Source organism: Hypanus sabinus, chromosome X1 (genome assembly GCF_030144855.1).
Source record: "Hypanus sabinus isolate sHypSab1 chromosome X1, sHypSab1.hap1, whole genome shotgun sequence".
NCBI classification, from domain to species: domain Eukaryota; kingdom Metazoa; phylum Chordata; class Chondrichthyes; order Myliobatiformes; family Dasyatidae; genus Hypanus; species Hypanus sabinus.
The window spans coordinates 54,953,220-54,969,481 of record NC_082738.1 but is presented as its reverse complement, the minus strand read 5'-3'; positions in this window follow the sequence as shown (position 1 = coordinate 54,969,481).

Sequence of the window (16,262 nt, the reverse complement as noted above, 5' to 3'; positions counted from 1 at the left end):
ATGCAAAACCGGGCTGAGAAGTGGCAGATGGAGTTCAACCCAGATAAGTGTGAGGTGGTTCATTTTGGTACGTCACGTATGATGGCAGAATATAGTATTAATGGTAAGATTCTTGGTGGTGGGGAGCATCAGAGGGATCTTGGAATCTGGGTCTATAGGACACTCAAAGCTGCTGCACAGGTTGACTGTGTGGTTAAGAAGGGATATGGTGCATTGGCCTTCATCAACCGTGGGACTGAGTGTAAGAGCCAAGGAGTAATGTTATAGCTATGTAGGACCCTGGTGAGACCCCACTTGGAGTACTGTGCTCAGTTCTGGTCACCTCACTACAGGAAGGATGTGGTAACCATAGAAAGGGTGCAGAGGAGATTTACAAAGATGTTGACTGGACTGGGGAGCATGCTTTAAGAGAATATGTCGAGTGAACTCGGCCTTCTTTTCTTGGAGTGACAGAGGATGAGAGGTGCCCTGATAGAGATGTATAAGATGATGAGAGGCATTGATCATGTGGATAATCAGAGGCTTTTTCCCAGGGCTGAAATGGCTAACATGAGAGGACACAGTTTTAAGGTGCTTGGAAGTAAGTACAGAGGAGATGTCAGGGATAAGTTTTTTACGCAGAGAATGGTGAGTGCATGGAATGGGCTGCTGGCAATGGTGATGGAGGCAGATACAATAGGGTCTTTAAGAGACTCCTGGATAGGTATACGGAGCTTAGAAAAATGGAGGGATATGGGTAACTCTAGTAATTTCTAAAGTAAGGACATGTTCGGCACAGCATTGTGGGCCAGAGGGCCTGTATTGTGCTGTATGTTTTCTGTGTTTCTATATTTTTCCTTTAACTGGATGTCCCAAGAAATGGATGATGCCTCATATTTTGGCTAAGAAATGAAGTGCAGGAGACATAGCCAACCATTTTTGCTACTGTCCCTCAGTCTGTAATGCTGCTACCTCTGGTTCAGTTCATCTTTGCCGGTCTCCAGCTTATCACATATATTCCTTTTCATTTTTTTTTCCACTGGCTGTAATTGAAGCCTCATTGAAAACTTTCTTCTGCAACTTAAAACCCTTTTTATCTGAAACATTTCCCAGTCCTGAATATTTCTCAGATTTGCTCTTTACAGACAAAAGGTATTACATGCAATTTCAGTTTTTATTACAGAATACAGGCAAACTCCGTATTACATGGGGATTGTGTTCCATAGAAAATGGTCATGTTGCAATTTTCCATAATGCAAAACTATGGCATCTAGACCTGTGTCAAGAAATGTAAGTTGAAAAAATATAGTTGATTTATTTACTTCTTTTACTTTTAAGTTATTTGAGAGAATAGTTTATTCCATACCTTGGGTAGTGATTTGTGAATTCTGTATGTGCAGTTTTAGAAACATAGAAAACCTACAGCACAATACAGGCCCTTCAGCCAGACAGCCAGACAGACATACTTTATTGATCCCAAGGGAAATTGGGTTTCATTACAGTCGCACCAACCACAAATAGTGTAGAAATATAGCAATATAAAACCATAAATAATTAAATAATAATAGGTACATTATGCCAAGTGGAAATAAGCCCAGGACCAGCCTATTGGCTCAGGGCTTCTGACACTCCGAGGGAGGAGTTGTAAAGTTTGATGGCCACAAGCAGGAATGACTTCCTATGACTCTCAGTGCCCACAACGCTATGCTGAACATGTCCTTACCTCAGAACTTACCTCGGGTTACCCATAGCCCTCTATTTTTTCTGTTACCTAATCAGCAATAACACAGGGGTCACCTATATTGTGGTTTCTGCTTTTGAAATAAAATAAGTAAAATTCAGTTTCCACAAAAAAACATGATCTTCTTCAAAGATATTTTCTTGACATTTGCCAGAAGTTAACAAAATGCAATAGTCTGAATTTGCATTAATAAACATGGACTTTATTAAAACAGTTCCTAATGTTATTGTACATATCCACATTAAATTGTAATTATTGGAACACGAAAAGTTTGTTTTATGGAAGGTAAAAAGACTTTTAGTTAGAAATAATGGCTTCAAACAAATCACAAGTCATATTCTATTGCATTGCAAAATGCAGAGAAGATTTTTTATGAAACATGAATGTGGTGTTTGCATTGAAATAGTAACATAAACTCTTTATTCTGTTAATGATTTTAAGTCATTTCAATACATTTAAGTAGTAGTGTGCTTTTGCTTAATCTCTGTTTGCATCAAAAGAGAAAAGCCAAGTAAATGCTGCCTTTGTGCTTTTGATAGCTCCTGTCTGTCTCATCTGAATTATGCAGCTTCAGAGACAGCAATATGGAGTTCCTAGTGGGCCAAAGAGTAGGTTATCAGTATTCTGGCTATCCATGACTTTCTCCCCCAACCTGCAGCAATTCTACATGTGTGTTGCAACCATAGTTATTAAATTGCATTGCTCCTCAGCTAACAGTAAATGGCTAGAAGAGTGAAAATCTATGTTTGTGAGTTTAATATTCCATGCTGACTGTCTACAATATTAATGGGCAAACAGTCAACAGGTTAATCTGTATATCTCAAAGTCCAAAAATTGTCAGTCTGAGATGAGTGAGTGTGGACATGGACCTGGAGATTAATAAGTTAGGACATGGATGTAGATTGCTATTCAAAGGTTGTTAACCCAGGTAGCCATAACCACAAATTCTAGTTAGATTGGCTGTCAGCTGGAGTCAATAAATTTGACAGAAATGTATTGTCAAAATTTAATCTATAAGAATGAAAATGGGCCTATAACATCCTTTCATAGTGACCAGTATTGTCAATTTTTTTCAATCTTTCTCAACTTAATGCTGCGCCTCACCTCTAACAAACTTACCATTTGAGTGGAGCTGAGCTAGGATATGGTTGTAAAGATTAGCTCACGCTACATAGTTCACCCTACAAGAGCTACTATTCAGAACCAAGGTCAAACTAATCTCAGTATCTGACCTGCAACATAGGAGCAGAATTAGACCATTCAGCCCATCGACTCAGCTGCACCATTCTATCCTAGTTGATTCTATTCTGGCTGAGCCCTCACAACCCCATTCACCTGCCTTCTCTTCATAACATTTGACACCCTTACTAATAAAAAGGCCTTCAATCTCTGCTTTAAATGTACCCAGTGACTTGGCCTCCAAAACCATCTGTGGCAATGAATTCCACAGATTCACCACCTCTGGCTAAATAACTTTCTCTTCTCTGTTCTAAAGGGACGTCCCTCTATTCTGGGGCTGTGCACTCTGGTCCTAGACTCCCCCACTACAGGAAACATTCACTCCATTTAGACCTTTCAATATCCAGTAGCTTTCAATAAAATCCCCCCTCATGCAGATAACTCTTGCATTTGGACATTTTCAGAAGTCAAGCTCCAAGCTATAGTCAGCTCATTTGCTGAAGGAAGGACCAACATACCTGACGGCAGGTTTGCTAGAGTTGTTGAGGATAGTTTAAAGTAATTTGACAGGGGAATGGGAACCAGAGTGATAGGGCTGAAGATGAGGCAGTTGGTATACAAGTAGATGCAGTGTATAGTGAGACTATTGGGAAAGTCAGGCAGATCATTCACTAGCTTTAGGTTGCATCTGGAATTTCCAGTTGGTGGACTATTTCCCTCCACGCTGCTCTGAAGCATTGGGAAATCATGTATTCGGCAAGTTACAGTAGTGGTTTTTTTTTGCCTTCTGCCGGGCGAGTTTAAAGAGATCACCATCTCTTGCAGTGGATGACCAGGACGTCTACGTGTCTTGTCGTGCTCTTAGCGCTCCACCAACGCCTGCTGGCTTGCCTTCTTGACTGTTGGACCATTAATCGGTCTCCTTCGCTTAATCTGCCATTGCTAGACTGGGATAGGCAAATCCCCTACTTCACTGAGGGTCGAAGGGTTGGCTACCCTCACCTGGTTTGTCCCATCTGCCGAGACAGTTTACCAGGGTGTGGCCACTGTGCATGCTACAGCTACTTGGAACCACAGGTGAGAGCTGAGCACCAGGTGGGGCTCAAAGGTGGACAAGCTGCCCTGAAAAAGGGCATGGCAGGCCCGCCACCAGAGAGTGTGATGAATACGGAGGGGGGTAGGGTGGAGATACATCTCTACCAAAGGAGGTGTAAGAATAAGGTCACGTGAAGCCTTGGGAGCAGGGGATGGATGGTTGTATGAGCAACTGGTGCATATCACAACTCCTGCTTATATGACCACTGACACCAGGCAGCCAATCACTGAAGTGTATTGATAATGACTGGAGTCCCCCGTCTTGTAAAGACACTGCAGAGAAGATGACAATGGCGAGCTACTTTTGTAGAAAAATTTGCCAAGACCAATCATGGTCATAGAAAGACCATATTGCCCATGCAATATTACATGGCACAAAACAAACAAATGATGAATACATCACTGAAGGTGCAATAATTAAAAGTATGCACTATATGGAATAAAGTAGATGATCTTGTAGAGCAGTTGGTGATTAGCAGGTATGACATTACAGGCATCACTGAGTCATGGCTGTAAGAAGATTATAGCTTGGAGGTTAGCGTCCAAGAATACATAGAACCATAGAACCATAGAACATTACAGCACAGAAACAGGCCTTTTGGCCCTTCTTGGCTGTGCTGAACCATTTTTCTGCCTAGTCCCACTGACCTGCACCTGGACCATATTCCTCCATACACCTCTCATCCATGTACCTGTACAAGTTTCTCTTAAATGTTAAAAGTGAGCCCGCATTCACCACTTCATCTGGCAGCTCATTCCACACTCCCACCACTCTCTGTGTGAAGAAGCCCCCCCACTAATGTTCCCATTAAACTTTTCCCCCTTCACCTTAACCCATGCCCTCTGGTTTTTTTCTCCCCTAGTCTCAGTGGAAAAAGCCTGCTTGCATTTACTCTAACTATATGTTTCAACTTGATCATGGCCTTGGTTATAATTTTATATACCTCTATCAAATCTCCCCTCATTCTTCTACACTCCAGGGAATAAAGTCCTAACCTATTCAACCTTTCTCTGTAACTCAGTTTCGCAAGTCCCAGCAACATCTTTGTAAACCTTCTCTGCACTCTTTCATCCTTATTAATATCCTTCCTGTAATACGGTGACCAAAACTGCACACAATACTCCACAGTCAGCCTCACCAATGCATTATATAACATCACCATAACATTTCAACTCTTATACTCAATACTTTGATTTATAAAGGCCAATGTACCAAAAGCTCTCTTTACTACCTATCTACCTGTGATGTCACTTTTAGGAAATTTTGTAACTGTATTTCCAGATCCCTCTATTCTACTGCACTCCTCAGTGCTCTACCATTTACCTTGTATGTTCTACCTTGGTTTGTCCTTCCAAAGTGCAATACCTCACACTTGTCTGTATTAAACTGCATCTACCATTTTTCAGCCCATTTTTCCAGCTGGTCCAAATCCCTCTGCAAGCTTTGAAAACCTTCCTCACTGTCCATTAAAACTCCAATCTTTGTATCATCAGCAAATTTGCTGATCCAGTTTACCACATTATCATCCAGATCATTGATATAGATGACAAATAACAATTGGCCCAGCACTGATCCCTGTGGCACACCACTAGTCACAGGTCTCCACTCAGAGTAGCAATCCTCCACTACCACTCTCTGACTTCACCCATTGAGCCAATGTCTAATCCAATTTACGACCTCACCATGTATACCTAGTGACTGAATCTTCCTGACTAACCTCCCATGCAGGACCTTGTCAAAGGCCTTACTGAAGTCCATGTAGACAACATTTACTGACTTCCATTCATCCACTTTCCTTGTAACTTCCTCGAAAAACTCTAGTAGATTTGTTAAACATGACCTACCATACACAAAGTCATTTTGACTCTCCGTAATAAGTCCCTGTCTATCTAAATACTTGTAGATCCTATCTCTTCATACTCCTTCCAATAATTTACCTACTACCTACGTCAAACGTACCGGCCTATAATTTCCCAGATTACTTTTAGAGCCTTTTTTAAACAACAGACCAATATGAGCTATCCTCCAATCCTCCGGCACCTCACCTGTAGATACTGACATTTTAAATATATCTGCCAGGGCCCCTGCAATTTCAGCACTAGTCTCCTTCAAGGTCCGAGGGAATACCCTGTCAGGTCCTGGGGATTTATCTACTCTGATTTGCCTTCAGATAGCAAGCACCTCCTCCTCTTCAATCTGAATAGGTTCCATGACCTCACTACCTGTTTGCCTTATTTCCATTGACTCCATGCCAGTTTCCTTAGTAAATACAGAAGCAAAAAACCCATTTAAGATCTCCCTCATTTCTTTTGGTTTCATACATAGCCGACAACTCTGATCTTCAAGAGGACCAATTTTATCCCTCACTATCCTTTTGCTCTTAATATACCTGTAGAAGCTGTTAGGGTTATCCTTCACCTTGACTGCCAAAGCAACCTCATGGCTTCTTTTCGCACTCCTGATTTCTTTATTAAGTATTTTCTTGCACTTTTTATACTCCTCAAGCACCTTATTTGCTCCCTGTTGCCTATTTACCTATACATGTTTTTATTTTTTAATCTCTCTCTCTCTCTCTCTCTCTCTCTCTCTCTCTCTCTCTCTCTCTCTCTCTCTCTCTCTTTCCCCCCCCCTCCCCTCTCTCCCCCCCCCCACCCCCAGGTCCTGACTCAGCCTGGTCCTGATTCTACACTCGCTACGGAGATTTTGCCTCCTGATCCTGCTTCCGCATCGGAGTCCTGCACTTGGGTTCGTTTTCCTGCCACGTCCATGTCACAGTATATTGATTTTGAAAACTTTCCTGGGCACATTTTACAAACTCTAACCCCTCTAGACCTTTAACAGTATGGGAGTCCCAATCAATACGTGGAGAATTAAAATCCCCTACTATCACAACTTTATGTCTCCTGCAGTTGTCTTCTATCTCTCTGCAGATTTGCTCCTCCAATTCTCACTGACTATTGGGTGATCTATAATACAACCCCATTAATGTGGTCATACCTTTCCCGTTTCTCAGCTCCACTCATATGGCCTCGGTAGACAAGCCTTCTAATCTGTCCTGCTGAAGCACTGCTGTAACATTTTCCCTGACTAGCAAAGCCACCCCACCCCCCCACCCTTCATCCCTCTGCCTCTATCACGTCTGAAATGTCGGAACCCTGGAACATTGAGCTGCCAGTCCGGCCCCTCCTGTAGCCAAGTTTCAGTAATGGCTACAATGTCATAATTCCACGTGTCAATCCAGGCTCATCTGCCTTTCCCACAATACTCCTCGCATTGAAATAGACACACCTCAGAAGATTATTACCACCACACACAACCTTACTATTTGTGACTTTGCATGAACTACTAACATCATTTATTTTCACCCCCATTCCACTATGTGTTCTGTCACTCTAGTTCCTATCCCCCTGCAAATCTGGTTTAACTCCCCCCCCACCCCAATAGCACTAACAAACCTCCCTGCAGTGAGAGGGAGAACAGCCTGAGGTTGTGGTACATATTGGTACCAATGATATAGGTAGGAAAAGGGAAGAGGTCCTGAAAACAGACCACAGAGAGTTAGGAATAAAGTTGAGAAGCAGGACCTCAAAGGTAGTAATCTCGGGATTACTGCCTGTGACATGTGACAGTGAGAATAGGACTAGAGTGAGGTGGAGGATAAATGCATGGCTGATGGATTGGAGCAGGGGGCAGGGATTCAGATTTCTGGATCACTGGGACCTCTTTTGGGGCAGGTGTGACCTGTACAAAAAGGACGGGTTGCACTTGAACTCCAGGGGTACCAATATCCTGGGAGAGAGGTTTGCTAAGGCTATTGGGGAGAATTTAAGCAAGAATTGTTGGGGAATGGGAACCAAACTGAAGAGACGGAGGAATGGGTGGTTGGCTCACAAATAGAGAAAGCTTGTAGACAGTGTGAGAGGGAGGATAGGCAGGTAATAGAGAAGGGACACGCTCAGACTGATGGTTTGAGATGTGTCTATTTTAATGTAAGAAGCATCTTGAACAAAGCAGATGAGCTTAGAGCGTGGCTCAGTACTTGGAGCTATGATGTTGTGGCCATTACAGAGACTTGGATGGCTCAGGGGCAAGAATGGTTACTTAGAGTTCCAGGCTTTAGATGTTTCAGAAAGGACAGGGAGGGAGGCAAAAGAGGTGGGGGTGTGACACTGCTGATCAGAGATAGTGTCACAGCTGCAGAAATGGAGGAAGTCATGGAGGGATTGTCTACTGAGTCTCTGTGGGTGGAAGTTAGAAACAGGAAGGTGTCAATAACTCTACTGGGTGTTTTTTATCGACCACCCAATAGTAACAGGGACATCGAGGAACAGATAGAGAGACAGATTTTGGAAAGGTTTAATAATAACAGGGTTGTCATGGTGGGAGATTTTAATTTCCCAAATATTGGTTGGCATCTCCCTAGAGCAAGGGGTTTAGATGAGGTGGTGTTTGTTAGGTGTGTTCCAGAAGGCTTCCTGACACAGTATGTAGATAAGCCTACAAGAGGAGAGGCTGTACTTGATCTGGCATTGGGAAATGAACCTGGTCCGTGTCAGATCTCTCAGTGGGAGAGCATTTTGGAGATAGTGATCATAATTCTATACCATAGTATCAGAGAGGGATAGGAACAGACAAGTTAGGAAAGCGTTTAATTGGAGTAAGGGGAAATATGAAGTTAGCAGGCAGGAACTTGGAAGCGTAAATTGGGAACAGATGTTCTCAGGGAAATGTACGGAAGAAATGTGGCAAATGTTCAGGGTATATTTGCGTGGAGTTCTGCATAGGTAAGTTCCAATGAGACAGCAAGGATGGGAGGGTACAGGAAATATGATGTACAAAGGCTGTTGAAAATCTAGTCACGAAGAAAATAAAAGCTCACAAAAGGTTCAAAAAACTAGGTAATGACAGAAATCTAGAAAATTATAAGGCCAGCGGGAAGGAGCTTAAGAATGAAATTAGGGCAGCCAAAAGGCGCCATGAGAAGGCCTTGGCAGGCAGAATTAAGCAAAATCCCAAGGCATTCTACAAGTATATGAAGAACAAGAGGATAACACATGAGAGAATAGGACCAATCAAGTATGACAGTGGAAAAGTGTGTTTGGAACCAGAGGAGATAGTGGAGGTACTTAATGAATACTTTGCTTCGGTATTCACTACGGAAAAGGACCTTGGTGATTGTAGTGATGACTTGCTGTGGACTGAAAAGCTTGAGCATGTAGATATTAAGAAAGAGGATGTGCTGGAGCTTTTGGAAAGCATCAAGTTGGATAAGTCTCCAGAACTGGATGAGATGTACCCCAGGCTACTGTGGGAGGTGAGGGAGGAGATTGCTGAGCCTCTGGCGATGATCTTTGCATTATCAATGGGGATGGGAGAGGTTCTGGAGGATTGGAGGGTTGTGGATGTTGTTCCCTTATTCAAGAAAGTGAGTAGAGATAGACCAAGAAATTATAGATCAGTGAGTCTCACTTCAGTGGTTGGTAAGTTGATGGAAAAGATCCTGAGAGGCAGGATTTATGAACATTTGGAGAGGCATAATATAATTAGGAGTAGTCAGCATGGCTTTGTCAAAGGCAGATCATGCCTTACGAGCCTGATTGAATTTTTTGAGGATGTGACTAAACACATTGATGAAGATAGATCAGTAGATGTGGTGTATATGGAATTCAGCAAGGCATTTGATAAGATACCCCGTGCAGGGCTTATTGAGAAAGTAAGGAGGCATGGGATCCAAGGGGACCTTGCTTTGTGGATCCAGAACTGGCTTGCCCACAGAAGGCAAAGAGTAGTTGTAGATGGGTCATAATCTGCATGGAGGTCAGTCACCAGTGGTGTGCCTCAGGGATCTGTTCCGAGACCCCTTCTCTTCATGATTTTTATAAATGACCTGGATGAGGAAGTGGAGGGATGGGTTAGTAAGTTTGCTGACGACACAAATGTTGGAGGTGTCGTGGATAGTGTGGAGGGCTGTCAATAGGATGCAAAACTGGGCTGAGAAGTGGCAGATGGAGCTCAACACAGATAAGTGTGAGGTGGTTCATTTTGGTAGGTCAAATATGATGGCAGAATATAGTATTAATGGTAAGACTCTTGGCAGTGTAGAGGATCAGAGGGATCTTGGGGTCCGAGTCCATAGGACTCAAATCTGCTGTGCAGGTTGAGTCTGTGGTTAAGAAGGCGTACGGTGTATTGCCCTTCATCAACCGTGGGATTGAGTTCAAGAGCTGAGAGGTACTGTTGCAGCTATATAGGAACCTGGTCTGACCCCACTTGGAGGACTATGCTCAGTTCTGGTCTCCTCACTACAGGAAGGATGTTGAAAATATAGAAAGGGTACAGAGGAGATTTGCAAGGATGTTGCCTGGACTGGGGAGCATGCCTTATGAGAATAGGTTGAGTGAACTCGGCCTTTTCTACTTGGTGCGACGGAGGATGAGAGGTGACCTGATAGAGGTTTATAAGATGATGAGAGGCGTTGATCGTGTGGATAGTCAGAGGTTTTTTTCCCAGGGCTGAAATGGCTAACATGAGAGGGCATAGTTTTAAGGTGCTTGGAAGTAGGTACAGAGGAGATGTCAGGGGTAAGTTTTTTTATGCAGAGAGTGGTGAGTGCATGGAATAGGCTGCTGGCAATGGTGGTGGAGGTGGATACGACAGGGTCATTTAAGACACTCCTGGATAGGTACATGGAGCTTCAAAAAATAGAGGGCTATGGGTAACCCTAGGTAATTTCTGAAGTAAGTACATGTTCAGCATAGCATTGTGGGTCAAAGGGCCTGTATTGTGCTGTAAGTTTTCTATGTTTCTTGGGGAAATTTTAAAGGAGATGTGTGGGACAGGTTTTTTACATAGAGATTAGTAGGTGGTGGAAGCAGAGATGCTGTTTAACACATGAATCTGCAGGGAATGGAGGGATATGGATTATGTATATGCAGAGAAGATATACAGTGGCTATAAAAATATTCACCCTCAGCTCTTGGAAGTATTCAAGTTTTGTTTTACAACATTGAATTACTGTGGATTTAATTTGGTTTTTCTTGAGACTCATCAACAGAAAAAGACTCTTTCATGTCGAAGTGAAACAGATCTCCAGAAAGCATCTAAATTAATAGAACCATAGAACCATAGAACATTACAGCACAGAAACAGGCCTTTTGGCTCTTCTTGGCTGTGCCAAACCGTTTTTCTGCCTAGTCCCACTGACCTGCACCTGGACCATATCCCTCCATACCCCTCTCATCCATGTACCTGTCCAAGTTTTTCTTAAATGTCAAAAGTGAATCCGTATTCACCACTTCATCTGGCAGCTCATTCCACGCTCCCACCACTCTCTGCGTGAAGAAGCCCCCCAATGTTCCCTTTAAACTTTTCCCCCTTCACCCTTAACCCATGACCTCTTTAATCTGTATAAGTTCCATGACCTCCCTACTTGTTTGCCTTGTTTCCATAGACTCCATTCCAGTTTACTTAGTAAATTCAGATGCAAAAAACCCATTTAATACCTCTCCCATTTCTTTTGGTTCCATACATAGCCAACCACTCTGATCTTCAAGAGGACCAATTTTATCCCTTATTATCCTTTTGCTCTTAACAAGAAGCTCTTAGGATTATCTTTCACCCTGATTGCCAAAGCAACCTCATGTCTTCTTTTAGCCCTCCTGATTTCTTTCTTAAGTATTTTCTTACTCTTTTTATACTCCTCAAGCATCTTATTTCCTCTCTGTTGCCTATACATGTTATACATCTCTCTCTTCTTCTTTATCAGAGTTCCAATATCCCTGGAGAACCAAGTTTCCTTATTCTTATTCACTTTTCCTTTAACCCTGACAGGAACATACAAGCTCTGCACTCTCAAAATTTCTCCTTTGAAGGCCTCCCACTTACAATCACATCCTTGGCAGAGAACAACCTGCCCCAATCCACACTTCTTAAATCCTTTTCCATTTCTTCAAATTTGGCCTTTTTCCAGTTTAGAACTTCAACCTGAGGACCAGATCTATCTTTATCCATGATCATATTGAAACTAATGGTCTTGGTAGACAAGCCCTCTAATCTGTCCTACCTGAGCACTGCTGTAACATTTTCCCTGACTAGCAATGCCACCCCGCCACCCTCCCCCCCCACCCCTTCATCCCTCTGCCTCTATCACGTCTGAAACATCGGAACCCTGGAACATTAAGCTGCCAGTCCTGCCCCTCCTGTAGCTAAGTTTCACTAATGGCTATAATGTCATAATTCCACATGTCAATCCATGCCCTCAGCTCATCAGCCTTCCCCACAATACTCCTCACATTGAAATAGACACACCTCAGAAGATTATTACCACCACACACAACCCTTCAACATCATTTATTTTCACCCCCGCTCCACTATCTACTCTGGCACTCATGTTCCTATCCCCCTGCAAATCTAGTTTAAACCTCCCTCCCCCCAATTGCACTAACAAACCTCCCTGCAAGGATACTGGTCCCCCTGTAGTTCGGGTGTAACTCATCTCTTTTGTACAGGTCCCACCTGCCCCTGAAGAGGTCCCAATGATCCTGAAATCTGAAACCCTGCCCAGTACACCAGTTCCTCGGCCACGTGTTCATCCTCCAGAACATCCTATTCTTACCCTCACTGGCACGTGGCATAGGTAGCAATCCTGAGATCACCACCCTTGAGGTCCTGCTTTTTAACTTCCTACCAAGCTCTCTGTACTCACTCTTCAGGACCTCCTGACTCTTTCTTCCTACATCATTGGTACCGATGTGTACCGTGACATCTGGCTGCTCACCCTCCCACCTCAGAATGCTGTGCATGCGATCAGAGACATCCCTGACCCTGGCACCTGGGAGGCAACAAACCATCCGGGAGTCTCTGTCATGACCACAGTACCTCCTATCTGTACATCTAACTATGGAATCCCCTATCACTACCGCTCTCCTCTTCTTCCCCCCTTCCTTCTGCAGGGCAGAACCAGACTCAGTGCCAGAGATCCGGCTTCCGCAGCTTGTCCCAGGTAAGTCATCCCCCCCAACAGTATCCAAATCGGTGTACTTGTTTTGTTGAGGGGAATGGCCACAGGGGAGCCCTGCTCTGCCTGCCCTTTCCCCTTCCCTTGCCTGACGGTAACCCAATTACCTGTGCGCTGCTCCTTTGGTGTAACTACCTCCCTGTAGCTACTATCTATAAACTCCTGTCTGTACCTCAACTATCGAGTCGTCTAACAAGAGCTCTCCTCTTTTTCCTCCCTTCCTTCTGCAGGGCAGAACCAGACTCAGTGCCGGAGATCTGGCTTCCGCAGCTTGTCCCAGGTAAGTCATCCCCCCCAACAGTATCCAAATCGGTATACTTGTTGTTGAGGGGAATGGCCACAGGGGAGCCCTGCTCTGCCTGCCCTTTCCCCCTCCCTTGCCTGACGGTAACCCAATTATCTGTGTGCTGCTCCTTTGGTGTAACTGCCTCCCTGTAGCTACTATCTATAAACTCCTCATTCTCCTGAATGATCCGGAGGTCATCTAGCTCCTGCTCCAGTTCCCTATCATGGTTTGTTAGGAGCTGCAGCTGGTTGCACTTCTTGCAGGTGTCGTTGTCAGGGACACCAGAGGTCTCCCTGACTTCCCACATCCTGCAAGAGGAGCATTCCTACATCCTGCCTGCCATTCTCTCTACTCTAACTAAACAAAACAAAACTTACCGGAACCTACCCTCACCTCTGCCTGTTCACGCTGAAGCCTGTTGAGCCAAAGCTGTCCCACTCTGACTCAGTCCACTCTGATGATGGCCGCTTTGATGATGGCCACTGTATATAGCAATCTTTTTTTAAACCTTTGGCACAATCTAGCCTCTTTTCCCCCATCAGTTAAAAAAAATGGCTTCTCTCCAAGATGTCTTTAGTGCTTCACTCTCTGCCTCTTGCTTCGATTTAAAAGACAGTTGAAAAATTGCTCTCCTTTTTAAAACTTTGGCATGCTACATCATGCACCTGTGCAGTCTAGCCTCTTTTCCCCAATCAGTAAAAAAAATGTATCAAAACGACAGACAGGTAGGCACAGAGGTTGGGGTGGCTCTGTTGGTAAAGAAATGACATCAGATCCTTAGAAAGAGGTGACATCAGATTGGAAAATGTAAAATACTTGTAGAATACAGTTATTAAGAATGAGGTTTTGGGATCTTTGGAGTGACATACTAAAATAGGCCAAAGTCAGCATAGTTTCCTTAAGGAAAAATCGTGCTTGACGAATCTGTTGGAATTAATTGAAGAAATTACAGGTAGGATAGATAAATGAGAGTCAGTGGATTTTGATTACTTGGATTTTAAGAAGGCCTTTGACAAGGTGTCACAAATAATGGTGCTTATCAAGATAAGAGCACATGGTATTACAGGAAAGATATTATTGTGAATAGAAGATTGGCTGACTGCCAAGATGCAAAGAGTAGGAATAAAGAGGGCCTTAACTAGTTGGCTGCAGGTTACTCATGTTGTTCCACAGGGTTCAGTGTTGGGACTGCTTCTTTTCACATTATATAACAGAAATTATGGCTTTATGACTAAGTTTGCCAATGATATGAAGGTAAGTGGAAAGGAAGGCAGTGTTGAGGATGCAGGGAGTCTGTAGAAAGACAGATTAGGAGATTGGGCAAAAAAGTGGATATTGGAATATAGTGTAGGGAACTGTATGGTCATACACTTTTGTAGAAAGGGAGAGATCTTAAAATGAATTTTTTAGACCAAATGTCCATAAGATATGGGAGCAGAATTAGGCCGTTCATCCCATCAAGTCTGCTCTGCCATTCCATCATGGCTAATATATTATTCCTCTTAACCCCATTCTCCTGTCTTCTCCCTGTAACCTTTGAGGCCCTTACTAATTAGGAACCTTTCAACCTTTGTTTTAAGGTTGTAATTTGTGGCAATAAATTCCAAAGATTCACCTCCCTCTGGTGAAGAAAAATTCCTCATCTTTTCTCTAAATGGATGTTCTTCTATTCTGAGGGTGTGTCCTCTGGTGACTCCCCCACTATAGGAAACATGCTCTCCACATCCACTCTAGGCCTTTCAGTATTCAATAAGTTTCAATGAGAACCCCCCTCATTCTCCTAAACTCCAGTGAATACAGGCCCAAAAACAATTGCATGTGTAAGCACAGCTATGAAATCGCAGCAAGAGATGGAGAGGGAAGAGGTAAAAGAAGCTCGGAGAGAAGCTGGGTTTTTTTAACTGATCAGGGTAAAGAGGCTAGACTGCGCAGGCATGTGACGTAGCGCACAAAAGGTTTAAAAGAAAGACTGCCATATACAGCGGCCATCATTGTAGTGGACTGAGGCAGAGTGGGATGGCTTTGGCTCAATCAGGCTTCGGTGAGAACAGGCAGAGGCGAGGCTGAACGGGGCACGACTGCGCAAGCGCGTGAAAGTCAGCCCGTGAGGCAGCAGGAGAATTTAAAAAGCGAGTAGAGACTGAGTACGAGCTTCACTCCAGGAGAGGTATGGCCGGGTAAGTTCCTTTAATTAATCTAATTAGATTAGGAGTAGGTAATGGAGGCAGCAGTTAGGGCAGTTGAGTGCTCCATTTGCAGTATGTGGGAAGTCAGGGTGAGCACTGTTGTCCCTGATGACTACACCTTCAAAAGGTGCATCCAGCTGCAGCTCCTGACAAACCATGTTAGGGAAGTGGAGCTGGAGCTGGATGAACTTTGGATCATTTGGGAGGCAGAGGCAGAAATAGACAGGAATTTCAGGGAGATAGTCACCCCTAGGAGTCAGGAGGCAGGTAGCTGGGTGACTGTCAGGAGAGGGAAGGGGAATAGACAGAATGAGCACTTGTCCCTGTGGCCGTTCCCATCAACAATAAGTATACTGTTTTGGATACTGTTGGTGGGGACGATCTACCAGGGACAAGTTGCAGTGGTTGTGTCTCTGGCACCGAGACTGGACCCTCAGCTCAGACGGGAAGGAGGGAAAAGAGGAGTGCAGTAGTGACAGGGGATTTGATAGTTAGGGGGACAGATAGGAGGTTCTGTGGAAGAGATCGAGAATCTCAGATGGTCTGTTGCTACCCTGATGCCAAGGTCCGTGATATCTCGGATCCAGTTCTCAGTATTCTCAAGAGGGAGGGTGAGCAGCCGGATGTTGTGGTCCATGTAGGGACCAATGACTTGGGTAGGAAGAGTGAGGAGGTCCTGAAAGGTGAGTTTAGGGAGTTAGGTGCCAAGTTAAAGGACAGGACCTCCAGCATAGCAATCTCAGGATTGCTACCAGTGCCATGTGCAGGTGGGTTTAGAA